This window comes from Mesoplodon densirostris, unplaced genomic scaffold, assembly GCF_025265405.1.
Source record: "Mesoplodon densirostris isolate mMesDen1 unplaced genomic scaffold, mMesDen1 primary haplotype scaffold_41, whole genome shotgun sequence".
Taxonomy (NCBI): Eukaryota; Metazoa; Chordata; class Mammalia; order Artiodactyla; family Ziphiidae; genus Mesoplodon; species Mesoplodon densirostris.
The window spans coordinates 5,040,723-5,062,356 of record NW_026778197.1 but is presented as its reverse complement, the minus strand read 5'-3'; positions in this window follow the sequence as shown (position 1 = coordinate 5,062,356).

The following is a 21,634-nucleotide window of genomic DNA, read 5'->3' as shown; positions in this document are numbered from 1 at the left end:
CAAAATGCTCCATGACCTTTGTCATCACAAAGCTCCATGACCCTTGGCATCACAATGCTCCATGTCATTGTCATCACAATGCTCCATGAACCCTCTCATCACATTGCTCCATGTCCTTGTCATCACAAAGCTCCATGACACTTGTCATCACAATGCTCGATGCCATTCTCATCACAATGCTCCATGACCTTGTCATTACAATCCTCCATGACCCATGTATCACAGTGTACCGTGCCCTTGTCATGACAAACCGCCATGCCCACTCTCATCACAGTAATCCATGAAACATTTCAGATCAATGCTCAATGCCCTTCTCATCACAATGCTCCGTTACCTCTGTCGTAACAATGCTCCATGACACCTGCCATCATAATATTCCACGGCCTTGTCATCACAAGGCTCCATGACCCTTGTCATCACAATGCTCCAAGTTCCATGTAATCACAATGCTCCATGCCCTTGTCATCACAAAGCTCCATGACGCATGTCATCAGAATGTTCCATGGTCTTCTCCTCACAATGCTCCATGCCCTTGTCATCACAATGCTCGAAGACTCCAGTAATCACAATGTTCCATTCCCTTTTTCATCAGAATGCTCCATTAGATTTGTCATCACAAGTCTCCATGGTCATCTCCTCACAATGCTCCAAGACCTTGTCATCACCATGCTCCATTCCCTTGTCATCACAATGCTCCATGACCCCTGTCATCACAATACTCCATGAACATTTTCAGCCCAATTCTCTATGACCTTCTCATCACAATGCTCCATGACCAATATCATCACAATGCTCCATGACCACTGTCATCACAACACTCCATGACACCTGACAACATAATGATCCGGGACTCTTGTCATCACAATGCTCCAAGACCCCTGTAATCACAATGCTCCATGACCCCTGTCATCACAATACTCCATGAACATTTTCAGCCCAATGCTCCATGACCATTGTCATCACAATGATCCATGCCCTTGTCATCCCAATGTTCCATGACACTTGTTTTCACAAGGCTCTGTGACGCTTGTCACCACAGTGCTCCATGACACCTGTCATCACAATGCTCCATTCCTTTGTCAGCAAAATGCTAAATGGCCTTGTCATTACAATGCGCTAGGCGCTTGTCATCACAATACTCCATTACTGTTGTCATCACAATCCTCCATGAACTTTGGGATCACATTGCTTCATGCCCTTGTCATCACAATGCTCCATGCTCCTTGAAATCAAAATGATCCATGACCTCTGTCATCACAATGCTCCAAACCCTTGTGATCACAATGTTCCATAACACTTGTCCTCACAACGCTCCGTGATGACTGTCATCACAATAATCCATGCCATTTTCATCACAATGCTCCATGACCTTTGTCATCACAATTCTCAATACACTTGTCATCACAATGCTCCCTGACACTTGTCATCAGAATGCTCCTTGAACCCTGTCACGAAAAGGCTCCATGCCTTTTTCATCACAGAGTCCCATGCCCTTTTCATCCCAATGCTCCATGCCATTGTCATCAATATACTACACAAGCTTGTCATCAGAATGCTCCATGACCCTTGTCATCACAATTCTCCATGCACTTGTCAGCACAATGCTCCCTGACACTTGTCATCACAATGCTCCAAGCCATGGTCATCACAATGCTCCATTACCTTTGTGATCAGAATCCTCAATGGAAGTTTGCATCACAATGCTCCATGCCATTGTCATCACAATGGGCCATTACATATGTCATCACAATTCTCCCTGACACCTCTCGTTACAATACTGCATTACCTGGTCATCACAATGCTCCCTGCCGTTCTCATCACAATGCACCACACCCTTGTCATCAAATTGCTCCATGACCTTTGTCATCACAAATCTCAATGACCCTTGGCATCACAATGCTCCATGTCATTGTCATCACAATGCTCCATGAACCCTCTCATCACATTGCTCCATGTCCTTGTCATCACAAAGCTCCATGACACTTGTCATCACAATGCTCCATGCACTTGTCAAAACAATGCTCCCTGACCCTTGTCATCACAATGCTCCAAGCCATTGTCATTCACAATGCTCCATTACCTTTGTCATCAGAATCCTCCATGACACTTGGCATCACAATGCTCCATGACATTGCCATCACAATGGGCCATTACATATGTCATCACAATGCTCCCTGACACCTATCTTCACAATACTGCATGACCTTTGTCATCACAAAGCTCCATGACCCTTGGCATCACAATGCTCCATGTCATTGTCATCACAATGCTCCATGAACCCTCTCATCACATTGCTCCATGCCCTTGTCATCACAAAGCTCCATGGCACTTGTCATCACAATGCTCGATGCACTTCTCATCACAATGCTCCATGCCCTTATCATTACAATCCTCCATGACCCATGTATCACAGTGTACCGTGCCCTTGTCATCACAATGCGCCATGCCCACTCTCATCACAATAATCCATGAAATATTTCAGACCAATGCTCAATGCACTTCTCATCACAATGCTCCATTACCTCTGTCATAACAAGCTCCATGACCCCTGCCATCACAATGTTCCACGGCCTTGTCATCACAAGGCTCCAGCACCCTTGTCAGCACAATGCTCCAAGACCCATGTAATCACAATGCTCCATGCCCTTGTCATCACAAAGCTCCATGACGCATGTCATCACAATGTTCCATGGCCTTCGCCTCACAATGCTCCATGCCCTTGTCATCACAATGCTTCAAGACCCCCGTAATCACAATGCTCCATGCCCCTTTTCATAAGAATGCTCCATTAGACTTGTCATCACAAGTCTCCATGGTCATCTCATCACAATGCTCCAAGACCTTGTCATCAACATGCTCCATTCCCTTGTCATCACAATGCTCCATGACCCCTGTCATCACAATACTCCATGCACATTTTTAGCCCAATGCTCCATGACCCTTGTCATCACAATGATCCATGCCCTTGTCATCACAATGCTCCATGCACTTGTCAGCACAATGCTCCCTGATCCTTGTCATCACAATGCTCCAAACCATTGTCACCACAATGCTCCATTACCTTTGTCATCAGAATCCTCCATGACACTTGGCATCACAATGCTCCATGCCATTGTCATCACAATGCTCCATGACCCCTGTCATCACAATGCTCCGTGACTACAGTCATCACAATGTTTCATAACGTTTGTCATCGCAACAATCCATGCCCGCGTCATCACAAGGCTCTGTGACCTTTGTAACCACAATGCTCCATGACCCTTGTCATCACAATGCTCCATGCCTTTGTCAGAACAATGCTCCATGACCCTTGTCATCAAATTGTGCCATGCGCTTTTCACCACAATGATCCACAACCTTGTCATCGCTATGCTCCATAAACCTTGTAATCACAATGCTCCATGCACTTCTCATCCAAATGCTCTCTCACATGAGATATCACAATGTTCCATCACTAGTCATCACAATCCTCCCTCACCCCTGTTATCACAATGTTCCATGACCCCTGTCATCACAATGCTACATCCCCTTATCAGCACAATGTTCCATGACCCCTGACATCACAATGTTCCATAACCCCTGTCATCAAAATGCTCCATGACCCTTTTCATCCCAAAGCTCCATGACCCCTGGCATCACAATGTTCTATAACCCCTGGCATCAAAATGTTCCATTACACTTTTCATCAAATTGCTGCATGACCCTGTCATCAAAATGCTCCCTGCCCTTCTCATCACAATGCACCACACACTTGTCATCAAAATGCTCCATGACCTTTGTCATCACAAAGCTCCATGACCCTTGGCATCACAATGCTCCATGTCATTGTCATCACAATGCTCCATGAACCCTCTCATCACACTGCTCCATGTCCTTGTCATCACAAAGCTCCATGACACTTGTCATCACAATGCTCGATGCCATTCTCATCACAATGCTCGATGACCTTGTCATTACAATCCTTCATGACCCATGTATCACAGTGTACCGTGCCCTTGTCATGACAAACCGCCATGCCCACTCTCATCACAGTAATCCATGAAACATTTCAGATCAATGCTCAATGCGTTTCTCATCACAATGCTCCGTTACCTCTGTCGTAACAATGCTCCATGACACCTGCCATCATAATATTCCACGGCCTTGTCATCACAAGGCTCCATGACCCTTGTCATCACAATGCTCCAAGATCCATGTAATCACAATGCTCCATGCCCTTGTCATCACAAAGCTCCATGACGCATGTCATCAGAATGTTCCATGGTCTTCTCCTCACAATGCTCCATGCCCTTGTCATCACAATGCTCGAAGACTCCAGTAATCAAAATGTTCCATTCCGTGTTTCATCAGAATGCTCCATTAGATTTGTCATCACAAGTCTCCATGGTCATCTCCTCACAATGCTCCAAGACCTTGTCATCACCATGCTCCATTCCCTTGTCATCACAATGCTCCATGACCCCTGTCATCACAATGCTCCATGAACATTTTCAGCCCAATTCTCTATGACCTTCTCATCACAATGCTCCATGACCAATATCATCACAATGCTCCATGACCACTGTCATCACAACACTCCATGACACCTGACAACACAATGATCTGGGACTCTTGTCATCACAATGCTCCAAGACCCCTGTAATCACAATGCTCCATGACCCCTGTCATCACAATACTCCATGAACATTTTCAGCCCAATGCTCCATGACCATTGTCATCACAATGATCCATGCCCTTGTCATCCCAATGTTCCATGACACTTGTATTCACAAGGCGCTGTGACGCTTGTCACCACAGTGCTCCATGACACCTGTCTTCACAATGCTCCATTCCTTTGTCAGCAAAATGCTACATGGCCTTGTCATTACAATGCGCTAGGCGCTTGTCATCACAATACTCCATTACTATTGTCATCACAATTTCCCATGAAACTTGGGATCACATTGCTTCATGCCCTTGTCATCACAATGCTCCTTGCTCCTTGAAATCAAAATTATCCATGACCTCTGTCATCACAATGCTCAAAATCCTTGTGATCACAAGGTTCCATAACACTTGTCCTCACAACGCTCCATGATGCCTGTCATCACAATACTCCATGCCCTTTTCATCACAATGTTCCATGACCATTGTCATCACAATTCTCAATACACTTGTCATCACAATGCTCCATGACACTTGTCGTCAGAATGCTCCTTGAACCCTGTCACGAAAAAGCTCCATGCCTTTTTCATCACAAAGCCCCATGCCCTTTTCATCCCAATGCTCCATGCCATTGTCATCAAAATACTCCACAAGCTCGTCATCAGAATGCTCCATGACCCTTGTCATCACAATTCTCCATGCACTTGTCAGGACAATGGTCCTTGACCCTTGTCATCACAATGCTCAAGCCATTGTCATCACAATGCTCCATTACCTTTGTCATCAGAATCCTCCCTGACACTTGGCATCACAATGCTCCATGCCATCCTCATCACAATGGGCCATTCCATATGTGATCACAATGCTCCCTGACACCTGTCTTAACAATACGGCATGACCTGGTCATCAAAATGCTCCATGCCCTTGTCATCACAGTGTGCCATTCCAACTCTCATCGCAATACTCCATGAAAGTTATTAGACCAATGTTCCATGCCCTTGTCATCACAATGCTCCATGCCTTGTTATCACAATGCTCCATGACCCCTGTCATCACAATGCTCCGTGACTCCAGTCATCACAATGCTTCATGACCTTTGTCATCACAATGGTCCATGCCCTCGTCATCAACAGTCTCTGTGACCTTTTTAACCCCAATGCTCCATGAACTTTTCATCACAATGCTCTTTGACCCTTGTCATCACAATGCTCTATGCCTTTCTCAGCACAATGCTCCATGACACATGTCATCACAATGCACCATGCGCTTGGCATCACACTGCTCCACAACATTGTCATCACAATGCTCCATAAAATTTGTCATCACAATGCTCCATGCACTTCTCATCAAAATGCTCTCTCACCACTGATATCACAATGCTACATCACTATTTGTCACAATACTCCCTCACCCCTGTCATCACAATGTTCCAATACTCCTGTCATCACAATGCTACATGCACTTATCATCACAATGTTCGATGACCCCTGAAATCACAATGTTCCATAACACCTGTCATCAAAATGTTCCATGACACTTTTCATCAAATTGCTCCATGACCCTGTCATCAGAATGATCCCTGCCCTTCTCATCACAATGCACAACGCCCTTGCCATCAAAATGCTCCATGACCTTTGTCATCACAAAGATCCATGGCACTTGGCATCACAATGCTCCATGTCATTGTCATCAAAATGCTCCATGAACGCTCTCATCACATTGCTCCATGCCCTTGTCTTCACATAGCTCCATGACACATGTCATCAGAATGCTCCATGGCCTTCTCATCACAATGCTCCAAGCCCTGGCCATCACAGTGCTCCATTACCCCTGTCATAACAATGCTCCATGACCCCTGCCATCACGATGATCCATGGCCTTGTCATCACAAGGCTCCATAACCCTTCTCATCACAATGCTCCAAGAACACTGTAATCACAATGCTCTATGCCCCTTTTCATCTCAATGATCCATGAACCCTGTCATCACAATGCACTATGCCCATCATCATAATGCTTCATGCTATTGTCATAACAACGAAATCAAAATGTTCCATGACCTCTGTCATAACAATGCTCCAAACCCTTGTGATCACAATATTCCATAACACTTGTCATCACAATGCCCCAGGATGCTCGTCATCACAATTATCCATGGTCTTCTCATCACAATGATCCATGACCTTCGTCATCACAATGCTCAATACACTTGTCATCAACATGCTCCCTGACACTTGTTGTCTGTATGCTCCTTGAACCCTGTCATGACAAGGCTCCATGCCTTTTTCATCACAATGATCCATGCCCTTTTAATCACAATGCTCCAAGTCCCATGTAATCACAATGGTCCGTGCCATTGTCATCACAAAGCTCAATGATGCATGCCATCAGAATGCTCCTTGATCTTCTCCCACAATGCTCCATGCCCTTGTCTTCACAGTGTTCTAAGACCCCTGTAATCACAATGCTCCATTCCCCTTTTAATCAGTATGCTCCATGAGACTTGTCATCACAAGGCTCCATGGTTTTGTCATCACAATGCTCCAGGACCTTGTCATCACAATGCTTCACGACCTTGTCATCAAAATTTTCAATGGCCCTTGTCATCATAATGCTCCAAACCCTAATCATCACAATGCTCCATTATATTTGTCATCACAATCCTCCATTACATTTGGTATCACAAAACTCCATGCCATTGTCATCGCCATGGACCATGACATATGTCATCACAATGCTCCCTGACACCTGTCTTCACAATACTCCATGACCTTATCATCACAATGCTCCATGCCCTTGTCATCACAATGCTCCATGACCTCTGTCATCACAATGCTCCGTGACTCCAGCCATCACAATGCTTCATGACCTTTGTCATCACAATGGTCCATGCCCTCGTCATCAACAGTCTCTGTGACCTTTTTAACCCCAATGCTCCATGATCTTTTCATCACAATGCTCTTTGACCCTTGTCATCACAATGCTCTATGCCTTTCTCAGCACAATGCTCCATGACCCTTGTCATCACAATGCTCCATGCGCTTGTCAGCACAATGCTCCATGACACATGTCATCACAATGCACCATGCGCTTGTCATCACAGTGCTCCACAACATTGTCATCACAATGCTCCATAAAATTTGTCATCACAATGCTCCATGCATTTCTCATCAAAATGCTCTCTCACCACTGATATCACAATGCTACATCACTATTTGTCACAATACTCCCTCACCCCGGTCATCACAATGCTCCCTGACACTTGTCGTCAGAATGCTCCTTGAACCCTGTCACAAAAAGTCTCCATGCCTTTTTCATCACAAAGCCCAATGCCATTTTCATCCCAATGCTCCATGCCATTGTCATCAAAATACTCCACAAGTTTGTCATCAGAATGCTCCCTGACCCTTGTCATCACAATTCTCCATGCACTTGTCAGCACAATGCTCCCTGACCTTTGTCATCACAATGCTCCAAGCATTGTCATCACAATGCTCCAAGCCATTGTCATCACAATGCTCCATTACCTTTGTCATCAGAATCCTCCCTGACACTTGGCATCACAATGCTCCATGCCATTGTCATCACAATGGGCCATTACATATGTCATCACAATGCTTCCTGACACCTCTCTTCACAATACTGCATGACCTGGTCATCAAAATGCTCCATGCCCTTGTCATCACAATGCGCCATGCCCTTGTTATCACAATGTTCCAAGACCACTGTAATCAGAATGCTCCATGCCCCTTTTCATCAGTATGCTCAATGAGACTTGTCATCACAAGGCTCCATGGTTTTCTCATCACAATGCTCCAGGACCTTGTCATCACAATGCTTCACGACATTGTCATGAAAATTCTCAATGGCCCTTGTCATCATAATGCTCCAAGACCTAGTCAACACAATGCTCCATTATATTTGTCATCACAATCCTCCATTACATTTGGCATCACAATGCTCCCTGCCATTGTCATCGCAATGGAACAGGACATATGTCATCACAATGCTCCCTGACAACTGTCTTCACAATGCTCCATGCCCTTTTCATCACAATGCTCCATGAACCCTTACATCACAATGCTCCTTGACTCCAGTCATCAAAATGCTTCATAACATTTGTCATCACAACGGTCCATTCCCGCCTCATCAGAAGGCTCTGTGACGTTTGTAACCACAATGCTCCATGAACTTTACATCACAATGCTCCGTGACCCTTGTCATCACAATTCTCCAAGATCCATGTAATCACAATGCTCCAAGCCCTTGTCATCACAAAGCTCCATGACGCATGTCATCAGAATGTTCCATGGTCTTCTCCTCACAATGCTCCATGCCCTTGTCATCACAATGCTCGAAGACTCCAGTAATCACAATGTTCCATTCCCTTTTTCATCAGAATGCTCCATTAGATTTGTCATCACAAGTCTCCATGGTCATCTCCTCACAATGCTCCAAGACGTTGTCATCACCATGCTCCATTCCCTTGTCATCACAATGCTCCATGACCCCTGTCATCACAATACTCCATGAACATTTTCAGCCCAATTCTCTATGACCTTCTCATCACAATGCTCCATGACCAATATCATCACAATGCTCCATGACCACTGTCATCACAACACTCCATGACACCTGACAACACAATGATCCGGGACTCTTGTCATCACAATGCTCCAAGACCCCTGTAATCACAATGCTCCATGACCCCTGTCATCACAATACTCCATGAACATTTTCAGCCCAATGCTCCATGACCCTTGTCATCACAATGATCCATGCCCATGTTATCCCAATGTTCCATGACCCATGTATTCACAATGCTCCATGACTCTTGTCATCACAGTGCTCCATGACACCTGTCATCACAATGCTCCATGCCTTTGTCAGCAAAATGCTACATGACCTTGTCATTACAATGCTCTATGCACTTGTCATCACAATATTCCATTTCCATTGTCATCACAATCCTCCATGAACTTTGGGATCACATTGCTTCATGCCCTTGTCATCACAATGCTCCATGCTCCTTGAAATCAAAATGATCCATGACCTCTGTCATCACAATGCTCAAAACCCTTGTGATCACAATGTTCCATAACACTTGTCCTCACAACGCTCCATGATGCCTGTCATCACAATACTCCATGCCCTTTTCATCACAATGCTCCATGACCTTTGTCATCACAATTCTCAATACACTTGTCATCACAATGCTCCCTGACACTTGTCGTCAGCATGCTCCTTGAACCCTGTCACGAAAAGGCTCCATGCCTTTTTCATCACAAAGCCCCATGCCCTTTTCATCCCAATGCTCCATGCCATTGTCATCAAAATACTCCACAAGCTTGTCATCAGAATGCTCCATGACCCTTGTCATCACAACTCTCCATGCACTTGTCAGCACAATGCTCCCTGACACTTGTCATCACAATGCTCCAAGCCATTGTCATCACAATGCTCCATTACCTTTGTGATCAGAATCCTCAATGGAAGTTTGCATCACAATGCTCCATGCCATTGTCATCACAATGGGCCATTACATATGTCATCACAATGCTCCCTGACACCTCTCTTTACAATACTGCATTACCTGGTCATCACAATGCTCCCTGCCGTTCTCATCACAATGCACCACACCCTTGTCATCAAAATGCTCCATGACCTTTGTCATCACAAAGCTGCATGACCCTTGGCATCACAATGCTCCATGTCATTGTCATCACAATGCTCCATGAACCCTCTCATCACATTGCTCCATGCCCTTGTCATCACAAAGCTCCATGGCACTTGTCATCACAATGCTCGATGCCCTTCTCATCACAATGCTCCATGCCCTTGTCATTACAATCCTCCATGACCCATGTATCACAGTGTACCGTGCCCTTGTCATCACAATGCGCCACGCCCACTCTCATCACAATAATCCATGAAATATTTCAGACCAATGCTCAATGCACTTCTCATCACAATGCTCCATTACCTCTGTCATAACAAGCTCCATGACCCCTGCCATCACAATGTTCCACGGCCTTGTCATCACAAGGCTCCAGGACCCTTGTCAGCACAATGCTCCAAGACCCATGTAATCACAATGCTCCATGCCCTTGTCATCACAAAGCTCCATGACGCATGTCATCACAATGTTCCATGGCCTTCGCCTCACAATGCTCCATGCCCTTGTCATCACAATGCTTCAAGACCCCCGTAATCACAATGCTCCATGCCCCTTTTCATAAGAATGCTCCATTAGACTTGTCATCACAAGTCTCCATGGTCATCTCATCACAATGCTCCAAGACCTTGTCATCAACATGCTCCATTCCCTTGTCATCACAATGCTCCATGACCCCTGTCATCACAATACTCCATGCACATTTTCAACCCAATGCTCCATGACCCCTGTCATCACAATGCTCCATGAACATTTTCAGCCCAATTCTCTATGACCTTCTCATCACAATGCTCCATGACCAATATCATCACAATGCTCCATGACCACTGTCATCACAACACTCCATGACACCTGACAACACAATGATCTGGGACTCTTGTCATCACAATGCTCCAAGACCCCTGTAATCACAATGCTCCATGACCCCTGTCATCACAATACTCCATGAACATTTTCAGCCCAATGCTCCATGACCATTGTCATCACAATGATCCATGCCCTTGTCATCCCAATGTTCCATGACACTTGTATTCACAAGGCGCTGTGACGCTTGTCACCACAGTGCTCCATGACACCTGTCTTCACAATGCTCCATTCCTTTGTCAGCAAAATGCTACATGGCCTTGTCATTACAATGCGCTAGGCGCTTGTCATCACAATACTCCATTACTATTGTCATCACAATTTCCCATGAAACTTGGGATCACATTGCTTCATGCCCTTGTTATCACAATGCTCCTTGCTCCTTGAAATCAAAATTATCCATGACCTCTGTCATCACAATGCTCAAAATCCTTGTGATCACAAGGTTCCATAACACTTGTCCTCACAACGCTCCATGATGCCTGTCATCACAATACTCCATGCCCTTTTCATCACAATGTTCCATGACCATTGTCATCACAATTCTCAATACACTTGTCATCACAATGCTCCATGACACTTGTCGTCAGAATGCTCCTTGAACCCTGTCACGAAAAAGCTCCATGCCTTTTTCATCACAAAGCCCCATGCCCTTTTCATCCCAATGCTCCATGCCATTGTCATCAAAATACTCCACAAGCTCGTCATCAGAATGCTCCATGACCCTTGTCATCACAATTCTCCATGCACTTGTCAGGACAATGGTCCTTGACCCTTGTCATCACAATGCTCAAGCCATTGTCATCACAATGCTCCATTACCTTTGTCATCAGAATCCTCCCTGACACTTGGCATCACAATGCTCCATGCCATCCTCATCACAATGGGCCATTCCATATGTGATCACAATGCTCCCTGACACCTGTCTTAACAATACGGCATGACCTGGTCATCAAAATGCTCCATGCCCTTGTCATCACAGTGTGCCATTCCAACTCTCATCGCAATACTCCATGAAAGTTATTAGACCAATGTTCCATGCCCTTGTCATCACAATGCTCCATGCCTTGTTATCACAATGCTCCATGACCCCTGTCATCACAATGCTCCGTGACTCCAGTCATCACAATGCTTCATGACCTTTGTCATCACAATGGTCCATGCCCTCGTCATCAACAGTCTCTGTGACCTTTTTAACCCCAATGCTCCATGAACTTTTCATCACAATGCTCTTTGACCCTTGTCATCACAATGCTCTATGCCTTTCTCAGCACAATGCTCCATGACACATGTCATCACAATGCACCATGCGCTTGGCATCACACTGCTCCACAACATTGTCATCACAATGCTCCATAAAATTTGTCATCACAATGCTCCATGCACTTCTCATCAAAATGCTCTCTCACCACTGATATCACAATGCTACATCACTATTTGTCACAATACTCCCTCACCCCTGTCATCACAATGTTCCAATACTCCTGTCATCACAATGCTACATGCACTTATCATCACAATGTTCGATGACCCCTGAAATCACAATGTTCCATAACACCTGTCATCAAAATGTTCCATGACACTTTTCATCAAATTGCTCCATGACCCTGTCATCAGAATGATCCCTGCCCTTCTCATCACAATGCACAACGCCCTTGCCATCAAAATGCTCCATGACCTTTGTCATCACAAAGATCCATGGCACTTGGCATCACAATGCTCCATGTCATTGTCATCAAAATGCTCCATGAACGCTCTCATCACATTGCTCCATGCCCTTGTCTTCACATAGCTCCATGACACATGTCATCAGAATGCTCCATGGCCTTCTCATCACAATGCTCCAAGCCCTGGTCATCACAATGCTCTATTACCCCTGTCATAACAATGCTCCATGACCCCTGCCATCACGATGATCCATGGCCTTGTCATCACAAGGCTCCATGACCCTTCTCATCACAATGCTCCAAGAACACTGTAATCACAATGCTCTATGCCCCTTTTCATCTCAGTGATCCATGAACCCTGTCATCACAATGCACTATGCCCATCATCATAATGCTTCATGCTATTGTCATAACAACGAAATCAAAATGTTCCATGACCTCTGTCATAACAATGCTTCAAACCCTTGTGATCACAATATTCCATAACACTTGTCATCACAATGCCCCAGGATGCTCGTCATCACAATTATCCATGGTCTTCTCATCACAATGATCCATGACCTTCGTCATCACAATGCTCAATACACTTGTCATCAACATGCTCCCTGACACTTGTTGTCTGTATGCTCCTTGAACCGTGTCATGACAAGGCTCCATGCCTTTTTCATCACAATGATCCATGCCCTTTTAATCACAATGCTCCAAGTCCCATGTAATCACAATGGTCCGTGCCATTGTCATCACAAAGCTCAATGATGCATGCCATCAGAATGCTCCTTGATCTTCTCCTCACAATGCTCCATGCCCTTGTCTTCACAGTGTTCTAAGACCCCTGTAATGACAATGCTCCATTCCCCTTTTAATCAGTATGCTCCATGAGACTTGTCATCACAAGGCTCCATGGTTTTGTCATCACAATGCTCCAGGACCTTGTCATCACAATGCTTCACGACCTTGTCATCAAAATTTTCAATGGCCCTTGTCATCATAATGCTCCAAACCCTAATCATCACAATGCTCCATTATATTTGTCATCACAATCCTCCATTACATTTGGTATCACAAAGCTCCATGCCATTGTCATCGCCATGGACCATGACATATGTCATCACAATGCTCCCTGACACCTGTCTTCACAATACTCCATGACCTTATCATCACAATGCTCCATGCCCTTGTCATCACAATGCTCCATGAACCCTGTCATCACAATGCTCCGTGACTCCAGCCATCACAATGCTTCATGACCTTTGTCATCACAATGGTCCATGCCCTCGTCATCAACAGTCTCTGTGACCTTTTTAACCCCAATGCTCCATGAACTTTTCATCACAATGCTCTTTGACCCTTGTCATCACAATGCTCTATGCCTTTCTCAGCACAATGCTCCATGACCCTTGTCATCACAATGCTCCATGCGCTTGTCAGCACAATGCTCCATGACACATGTCATCACAATGCACCATGCGCTTGTCATCACAGTGCTCCACAACATTGTCATCACAATGCTCCATAAAATTTGTCATCACAATGCTCCATGCATTTCTCATCAAAATGCTCTCTCACCACTGATATCACAATGCTACATCACTATTTGTCACAATACTCCCTCACCCCGGTCATCACAATGCTCCCTGACACTTGTCGTCAGAATGCTCCTTGAAACCTGTCACAAAAAGTCTCCATGCCTTTTTCATCACAAAGCCCAATGCCATTTTCATCCCAATGCTCCATGCCATTGTCATCAAAATACTCCACAAGTTTGTCATCAGAATGCTCCCTGACACTTGTCATCACAATTCTCCATGCACTTGTCAGCACAATGCTCCCTGACCTTTGTCATCACAATGCTCCAAGCATTGTCATCACAATGCTCCAAGCCATTGTCATCACAATGCTCCATTACCTTTGTCATCAGAATCCTCCCTGACACTTGGCATCACAATGCTCCATGCCATTGTCATCACAATGGGCCATTACATATGTCATCACAATGCTTCCTGACACCTCTCTTCACAATACTGCATGACCTGGTCATCAAAATGCTCCATGCCCTTGTCATCACAATGCGCCATGCCCTTGTTATCACAATGTTCCAAGACCACTGTAATCAGAATGCTCCATGCCCCTTTTCATCAGTATGCTCAATGAGACTTGTCATCACAAGGCTCCATGGTTTTCTCATCACAATGCTCCAGGACCTTGTCATCAAAATGCTTCACGACATTGTCATGAAAATTCTCAATGGCCCTTGTCATCATAATGCTCCAAGACCTAGTCAACACAATGCTCCATTATATTTGTCATCACAATCCTCCATTACATTTGGCATCACAATGCTCCCTGCCATTGTCATCGCAATGGAACAGGACATATGTCATCACAATGCTCCCTGACACCTGTCTTCACAATGCTCCATGCCCTTTTCATCACAATGCTCCATGAACCCTTACATCACAATGCTCCTTGACTCCAGTCATCAAAATGCTTCATAACATTTGTCATCACAACGGTCCATTCCCGCCTCATCAGAAGGCTCTGTGACGTTTGTAACCACAATGCTCCATGAACTTTACATCACAATGCTCCGTGACCCTTGTCATCACAATTCTCCAAGATCCATGTAATCACAATGCTCCATGCCCTTGTCATCACAAAGCTCCATGACGCATGTCATCAGAATGTTCCATGGTCTTCTCCTCACAATGCTCCATGCCCTTGTCATCACAATGCTCGAAGACTCCAGTAATCACAATGTTCCATTCCCTTTTTCATCAGAATGATCCATTAGATTTGTCATCACAAGTCTCCATGGTCATCTCCTCACAATGCTCCAAGACCTTGTCATCACCATGCTCCATTCCCTTGTCATCACAATGCTCCATGACCCCTGTCATCACAATACTCCATGAACATTTTCAGCCCAATTCTCTATGACCTTCTCATCACAATGCTCCATGACCAATATCATCACAATGCTCCATGACCACTGTCATCACAACACTCCATGACACCTGACAACACAATGATCCGGGACTCTTGTCATCACAATGCTCCAAGACCCCTGTAATCACAATGCTCCATGACCCCTGTCATCACAATACTCCATGAACATTTTCAGCCCAATGCTCCATGACACTTGTCATCACAATGATCCATGCCCATGTTATCCCAATGTTCCATGACCCATGTTTTCACAATGCTCCATGACTCTTGTCATCACAGTGCTCCATGACACCTGTCATCACAATGCTCCATGCCTTTGTCAGCAAAATGCTACATGACCTTGTCATTACAATGCTCTATGCACTTGTCATCACAATACTCCATTTCCATTGTCATCACAATCCTCCATGAACTTTGGGATCACATTGCTTCATGCCCTTGTCATCACAATGCTCCATGCTCCTTGAAATCAAAATGATCCATGACCTCTGTCATCACAATGCTCAAAACCCTTGTGATCACAATGTTCCATAACACTTGTCCTCACAACGCTCCATGATGCCTGTCATCACAATACTCCATGCCCTTTTCATCACAATGCTCCATGACCTTTGTCATCACAATTCTCAATACACTTGTCATCACAATGCTCCCTGACACTTGTCGTCAGCATGCTCCTTGAACCCTGTCACGAAAAGGCTCCATGCCTTTTTCATCACAAAGCCCCATGCCCTTTTCATCCCAATGCTCCATGCCATTGTCATCAAAATACTCCACAAGCTTGTCATCAGAATGCTCCATGACCCTTGTCATCACAACTCTCCATGCACTTGTCAGCACAATGCTCCCTGACACTTGTCATCACAATGCTCCAAGCCATTGTCATCACAATGCTCCATTACCTTTGTGATCAGAATCCTCAATGGAAGTTTGCATCACAATGCTCCATGCCATTGTCATCACAATGGGCCATTACATATGTCATCACAATGCTCCCTGACACCTCTCTTTACAATACTGCATTACCTGGTCATCACAATGCTCCCTGCCGTTCTCATCACAATGCACCACACCCTTGTCATCAAAATGCTCCATGACCTTTGTCATCACAAAGCTGCATGACCCTTGGCATCACAATGCTCCATGTCATTGTCATCACAATGCTCCATGAACCCTCTCATCACATTGCTCCATGCCCTTGTCATCACAAAGCTCCATGGCACTTGTCATCACAATGCTCGATGCCCTTCTCATCACAATGCTCCATGCCCTTGTCATTACAATCCTCCATGACCCATGTATCACAGTGTACCGTGCCCTTGTCATCACAATGCGCCACGCCCACTCTCATCACAATAATCCATGAAATATTTCAGACCAATGCTCAATGCACTTCTCATCACAATGCTCCATTACCTCTGTCATAACAAGCTCCATGACCCCTGCCATCACAATGTTCCACGGCCTTGTCATCACAAGGCTCCAGGACCCTTGTCAGCACAATGCTCCAAGACCCATGTAATCACAATGCTCCATGCCCTTGTCATCACAAAGCTCCATCACGCATGTCATCACAATGTTCCATGGCCTTCGCCTCACAATGCTCCATGCCCTTGTCATCACAATGCTTCAAGACCCCCGTAATCACAATGCTCCATGCCCCTTTTCATAAGAATGCTCCATTAGACTTGTCATCACAAGTCTCCATGGTCATCTCATCACAATGCTCCAAGACCTTGTCATCAACATGCTCCATTCCCTTGTCATCACAATGCTCCATGACCCCTGTCATCACAATACTCCATGCACATTTTCAGCCCAATGCTCCATGACCCTTGTCATCACAATGATCCATGCCCTTGTCATCACAATGCTCCATGCACTTGTCAGCACAATGCTCCCTGATCCTTGTCATCACAATGCTCCAAACCATTGTCACCACAATGCTCCATTACCTTTGTCATCAGAATCCTCCATGACACTTGGCATCACAATGCTCCATGCCATTGTCATCACAATGCTCCATGACCCCTGTCATCACAATGCTCCGTGACTACAGTCATCACAATGCTTCATAACGTTTGTCATCACAACAATCCATGCCCACGTCATCACAAGGCTCTGTGACCTTTGTAACCACAATGCTCCATGAACTTTTCATCACAATGCTCCGTGACCCTTGTCATCACAATGCTCCATGCCTTTCTCAGAACAATGCTCCATGACCCTTGTCATCAAATTGTGCCATGCGCTTTTCACCACAATGATCCACAACCTTGTCATCGCTATGCTCCATAAACCTTGTAATCACAATGCTCCATGCACTTCTCATCCAAATACTCTCTCACATGAGATATCACAATGTTCCATCACTAGTCATCACAATCCTCCCTCACCCCTGTTATCACAATGTTCCATGACCCCTGTCATCACAATGCTACATCCCCTTATCAGCACAATGTTCCATGACCCCTGACATCACAATGTTCCATAACCCCTGTCATCAAAATGCTCCATGACCCTTTTCATCCCAAAGCTCCATGACCCCTGGCATCACAATGTTCTATAACCCCTGGCATCAAAATGTTCCATTACACTTTTCATCAAATTGCTGCATGACCCTGTCATCAAAATGCTCCCTGCCCTTCTCATCACAATGCACCACACACTTGTCATCAAAATGCTCCATGACCTTTGTCATCACAAAGCTCCATGACCCTTGGCATCACAATGCTCCATGTCATTGTCATCACAATGCTCCATGAACCCTCTCATCACACTGCTCCCTGTCCTTGTCATCACAAAGCTCCATGACACTTGTCATCACAATGCTCGATGCCATTCTCATCACAATGCTCCATGACATTGTCATTACAATCCTCCATGACCCATGTATCACAGTGTACCGTGCCCTTGTCATGACAAACCGCCATGCCCACTCTCATCACAGTAATCCATGAAACATTTCAGATCAATGCTCAATGCCCTTCTCATCACAATGCTCCGTTACCTCTGTCATAACAATGCTCCATTACACCTGCCATCATAATATTCCACGGCCTTGTCATCACAAGGCTCCATGACCCTTGTCATCACAATGCTCCAAGTTCCATGTAATCACAATGCTCCATGCCCTTGTCATCACAAAGCTCCATGACGCATGTCATCAGAATGTTCCATGGTCTTCTCAAAATGCTCCATGCCCTTGTCATCACAATGCTCGAAGACTCCAGTAATCACAATGTTCCATTCCCTTTTTCATCAGAATGCTCCATTAGATTTGTCATCACAAGTCTCCATGGTCATCTCCTCACAATGCTCCAAGACCTTGTCATCACCATGCTCCATTCCCTTGTCATCACAATGCTCCATGACCCCTGTCATCACAATACTCCATGAACATTTTCAGCAGAATTCTCTATGACTTTCTCATCACAAGGCTCCATGACCAATATCATCACAATGCTCCATGACCACTGTCATCACAACACTCCATGACACCTGACAACATAATGATCCGGGACTCTTGTCATCACAATGCTCCAAGACCCCTGTAATCACAATGCTCCATGACCCCTGTCATCACAATACTCCATGAACATTTTCAGCCCAATGCTCCATGACCATTGTCATCACAATGATCCATGCCCTTGTCATCCCAATGTTCCATGACACTTGTTTTCACAAGGCTCTGTGACGCTTGTCACCACAGTGCTCCATGACAACTGTCATCACAATGCTCCATTCCTTTGTCAGCAAAATGCTAAATGGCCTTGTCATTACAATGCGCTAGGCGCTTGTCATCACAATACTCCATTACTGTTGTCATCACAATTTCCCATGAACCTTGGGATCACATTGCTTCATGCCCTTGTCATCACAATGCTCCATGCTCCTTGAAATCAAAATGATCCATGACCTCTGTCATCACAATGCTCAAAACCCTTGTGATCACAATGTTCCATAACACTTGTCCTCACAACGCTCCATGATGCCTGTCATCACAATACTCCATGCCCTTTTCATCACAATGTTCCATGACCATTGTCATCACAATTCTCAATACACTTGTCATCACAATGCTCCCTGACACTTGTCGTCAGCATGCTCCTTGAAACCTGTCACCAAAAGTGTACACGCCTTTTTCATCACAAAGCCCCATGCCGTTTTCATCCCAATGCTCCATGTCATTGTCATCAAAATATTCCACAAGCTTGTCATCAGAAAGCTCCATGACCCTTGTCATCACAATGCTCCATGCACTTGTCATCACAATGCTCGATGCCCTTCTCATCACAATGCTCCATGCCCTTGTCATTACAATCCTCCATGACCCATGTATCACAGTGTACCGTGCCCTTGTCATCACAATGTGCCATGCCCACTCTCATCACAATAACCCATGAAATATTTCAGACCAATGCTCAATGCACTTCTCATCACAATGCTCCATTACCTCTGTCATAACAAGCTCCATGACCCCTGCCATCACAATGTTCCACGTCCTTGTCATCACAAGGCTCCAGGACCCTTGTCAGCACAATGCTCCAAGAACCATGTAATCACAATGCTCCATGCCCTTGTCATCACAAAGCTCCATGACGCATGTCATCACAATGTTCCATGGCCTTTGCCTCACAATGCTCCATGCCCTTGTCATCACAATGCTTCAAGACCCCCGTAATCACAATGCTCCATGCCCCTTTTCATAAGAATGCTCCATTAGACTTGTCATCACAAGTCTCCATGGTCATCTCATCACAATGCTCCAAGACCTTGTCATCAACATGCTCCATTCCCTTGTCATCACAATGCTCCATGACCCCTGTCATCACAATACTCCATGCACATTTTTAGCCCAATGCTCCATGACCCTTGTCATCACAATGATCCATGCCCTTGTCATCACAAAGCTCCATGCACTTGTCAGCACAATGCTCCCTGATCCTTGTCATCACAATGCTCCAAACCATTGTCACCACAATGCTCCATTACCTTTGTCATCAGAATCCTCCATGACACTTGGCATCACAATGCTCCATGCCATTGTCATCACAATGCTCCATGACCCCTGTCATCACAATGCTCCGTGACTACAGTCATCACAATGCTTCATAACATTTGTCATCACAACAATCCATGCCCGCGTCATCACAAGGCTCTGTGACCTTTGTAACCACAATGCTCCGTGACCCTTGTCATCACAATGCTCCATGCCTTTGTCAGAACAATGCTCCATGACCCTTGTCATCAAATTGTGCCATGCGCTTTTCACCACAATGATCCACAACCTTGTCATCGCTATGCTCCATAAACCTTGTAATCACAATGCTCCATGCACTTCTCATCCAAACACTCTCTCACATGAGATATCACAATGTTCCATCACTAGTCATCACAATCCTCCCTCACCCCTGTTATCACAATGTTCCATGACCCCTGTCATCACAATGCTACATCCCCTTATCAGCACAATGTTCCATGACCCCTGACATCACAATGTTCCATAACCCCTGTCATCAAAATGCTCCATGACCCTTTTCATCCCAAAGCTCCATGACCCCTGGCATCACAATGTTCTATAACCCCTGGCATCAAAATGTTCCATTACACTTTTCATCAAATTGCTGCATGACCCTGTCATCAAAATGCTCCCTGCCCTTCTCATCACAATGCACCACACACTTGTCATCAAAATGCTCCATGACCTTTGTCATCACAAAGCTCCATGACCCTTGGCATCACAATGCTCCATGTCATTGTCATCACAATGCTCCATGAAACCTCTCATCACATTGCTCCATGTCCTTGTCATCACAAAGCTCCATGACACTTGTCAT